Here is a 3852-nt window from a genome sequence, read left to right as displayed (position 1 = left end):
TTTGCACTGCTGCTAAAAGCAGCTAGCGAGCGATCAACTCGGAATGAGGGCCATTACAAGTGTCCACTGTAAGACGGAAGATCCGGTGTAGGTGGCAATGACCTGGGAATAACCATGGTTCATCATCCAGGTGTGAAAGGGAGTAAATACTGAGCCCCCGTCTTCATCCTGTGTTCAGTATACCAGGTCTGAGCTGGGTTAAAGCATGGGTTTATGTCTGTAAGGAGTATTCGTTTAGCTATGACAGTCAGCTGTCGAAAGCACCCCACCTCTTAAGCTGTGTACACTGTTAGATAATAGGATTTTGGTACTTACCAGGTAAATCCTTTTCTTTGAATCCATAGGGGGCACTGGAGTACTCTTGGGATATGGACGGCTTCCGCAGGAAACAGGGCACTGAATATTTAAATTTAGAACTCTCCACCCCTCCATATCCCCGAGTACCTCAGTGTTTTTTACTGAGCCGAACAGGAACTATAGAGAGGTTGACAAGGGAGAATTACATATAACATAACGGACAACAACAAAGTTGACACAACATTACTGACAACTAAACAGTTGACACCATAACCGATAGAACCTTATAATTTGAACCATTCGGTGAAAATGTGTTACCATAAGATCCCCTGAGCTTAATACAAACCAGGTAAAACTGCTCTGGGTGGGCGTCCAGTGCCCCCTATGGATTCAAAGAAAAGGATTTACCTGGTAAGTACCAAAATCCTATTTTCTTTTTCATCCACTAGGGGTCACTGGAGTACTCTTGGGACGTACCAAAGCTTCCCCCGTGGGTGGGAGAGCTGTTTGACACCTGTAACACTAGGCGGCCAAAGCTAGATGCTGATGCCGCAAAACGTATCAAACTTGTAAAAGCGCACAAACGTGTGCACTGAAGACCATGTAGCCGCACGGCAAAGCTGCGTCATAGAAGCTCCACGACCAGCTGCCCATGAAGTTCCCACAGAACGTGTGGGATGAGCTGTTACTGATGTAGGCGGCTGTAACCTAGCATTAAGGTAAGCCTGACGTATAGTCAGTTTTATCCATCTGGATAAGGTCTGCTGAGAAGCTGGCCAACCCAACTTGGCAGCATCATAGAGAACAACCAACGTATCCGTATTACGAACTGTAGACGTTCGGGATACATAAACGCGTAATGCGCGTACCACATTCAGAGTTCCCGAATGTGTTGTTAACACAGGAACTACTATTGGTTGAATGATGTAAAAAAGTGACACTACCTTTGGTAAGAAAGCGGGATTCGTCCGAAGTTCCGCTCTGTCATCATGAAACACCAAATACGGTGGCTTGCATGACAAGGCACCTAAATGTGAAACACGCCTTGCCGAAGCTAAGGCTAGAAGAAAAATTGTTTTCCAAGTGAGAAACTTTATTTCTCTGACGTCCTAGTGGATGCTGGGACTCCGTCAGGACCATGGGGATTAGCGGCTCCGCAGGAGACAGGGCACAAAAATAAAGCTTTAGGATCAGGTGGTGTGCACTGGCTCCTCCCCCTATGACCCTCCTCCAAGCCTCAGTTAGGTTTTTGTGCCCGTCCGGGCAGGGTGCAATCTAGGTGGCTCTCCTAAAGAGCTGCTTAGAAAAAGTTTTTAGAAGTATTGCCGTATAAAGGGGAGGAATTATTTGGCGTCGGTCTATCGGATTTGGTGGCCACGGCAACTGCCGTGAAATCCACCTTTTTACCTCAGACCCCCTCCCAACAGAAAAAGACACCGTCTATTCAGCCGCAGTCCTTTCGGTCCTATAAGAACAAGCGGGCAAAAGGACAGTCATATCTGCCCCGAGGCAGAGGAAAGGGTAAGAGAGGGCAGCAAGCAGCTCCTTCCCAGGAACAGAAGCCCTCCGCGGGTTCTGCAAAGCCCTCAGCATGACGCTGGGGCTTTACAAGCGGACTCAGGAACGGTGGGGGGTCGACTCAAGAATTTCAGCGCGCAGTGGGCTTGCTCACAGGTGGACCCCTGGATCCTGCAGGTAGTATCTCAGGGTTACAGGTTGGAATTCGAGAAGTCTCCCCCTCGCCGGTTCCTAAAGTCTGCTTTGCCAACGTCTCCCTCAGACAGGGCGACGGTATTGGAAGCCATTCACAAGCTGTTTTCTCAGCAGGTGATAGTCAAGGTACCCCTCCTACAACAGGAAAAGGGGTATTACTCCACGCTATTTGTGGTACCGAAGCCGGACGGCTCGGTAAGACCTATTCTAAATCTGAAATCTTTGAACCTGTACATACAAAAATTCAAGTTCAAGATGGAATCACTCAGAGCAGTGATAGCGAATCTGGAAGAAGGGGACTTTATGGTGTCCCTGGACATAAAAGATGCTTACCTGCATGTCCCAATTTGCCCTTCACATCAAGGGTACCTCAGGTTCGTGGTGCAAAACTGTCATTATCAGTTTCAGACGCTGCCGTTTGGATTGTCCACGGCACCTCGGGTCTTTACCAAGGTAATGGCCGAAATGATGATTCTTCTGCGAAGAAGAGGCGTATTAATTATCCCTTACTTGGACGATCTCCTGATAAGGGCAAGGTCCAGAGAACAGCTGGAGGACGGAGTAGCACTAACCCAAGTAGTGCTGCAACAACACGGGTGGATTCTGAATTTTCCAAAATCTCAGTTGACCCCGACAACACGTCTGCTGTTCCTGGGAATGATTCTGGACACGGTTCAGAAAAAGGTGTTTCTTCCGGAGGAGAAAGCCAAGGAGTTATCCGAACTTGTCAGGAACCTCCTAAAACCAGGAAAAGTGTCTGTGCATCAATGCACAAGAGTCCTGGGAAAGATGGTGGCTTCTTACGAAGCAATCCCATTCGGCAGATTCCACGCACGAACTTTTCAGTGGGATCTGCTGGACAAATGGTCCGGATCGCATCTGCAGATGCATCAGCGGATAACCTTATCGCCACGGACAAGGGTGTCTCTTCTGTGGTGGTTGCAGAGTGCTCATCTGTTAGAAGGCCGCAGATTCGGCATACAGGACTGGGTCCTGGTGACCACGGATGCCAGTCTGAGAGGCTGGGGAGCGGTCACACAGGGAAGAAACTTCCAGGGAGTATGGTCAAGCCTGGAGATGTCTCTTCACATAAATATACTGGAGCTAAGAGCGATTTACAATGCTCTAAGCCTGGCAAAACCCCTGCTTCAGGGTCAGCCGGTGTTGATCCAGTCGGACAACATCACGGCATTCGCCCACGTAAACAGACAGGGCGGCACAAGAAGCAGGAGAGCAATGGCAGAAGCTGCAAAGATTCTTCGCTGGGCGGAAGATCATGTGATAGCACTGTCAGCAGTGTTCATTCCGGGAGTGGACAACTGGGAAGCAGACTTCCTCAGCAGACACGATCTACACCCGGGAGAGTGGGGACTTCATCCAGAAGTCTTCCACATGATTGTGAACCGTTGGGAAAAACCAAAGGTGGATATGATGGCGTCTCGCCTCAACAAAAAACTGGACAGGTATTGCGCCAGGTCAAGAGACCCTCAGGCAATAGCTGTGGATGCTCTGGTAACACCGTGGGTGTTCCAGTCAGTGTATGTGTTTCCTCCTCTGCCTCTCATACCCAAAGTACTGAGAATTATACGGCAAAGGGGAGTAAGAACGATACTCGTGGCTCCGGATTGGCCAAGAAGAACTTGGTACCCGGAACTTCAGGAGATGCTCACGGAAAATCCGTGGCCTCTACCTCTAAGACGGGACCTGATTCAGCAGGGACCGTGTCTATTCCAAGACTTACCGCGGCTGCGTTTGACGGCGTGGCGGTTGAACGCCGAATTCTAAGGGAAAAAGGCATTCCAGAAGAGGTCATTCCTACACTGGTTAAAGCCAGGAAGGAGG

Source organism: Pseudophryne corroboree, chromosome 2 (genome assembly GCF_028390025.1).
Source record: "Pseudophryne corroboree isolate aPseCor3 chromosome 2, aPseCor3.hap2, whole genome shotgun sequence".
Taxonomy (NCBI): Eukaryota; Metazoa; Chordata; class Amphibia; order Anura; family Myobatrachidae; genus Pseudophryne; species Pseudophryne corroboree.
Note: the sequence above shows the minus strand (reverse complement) of the source record.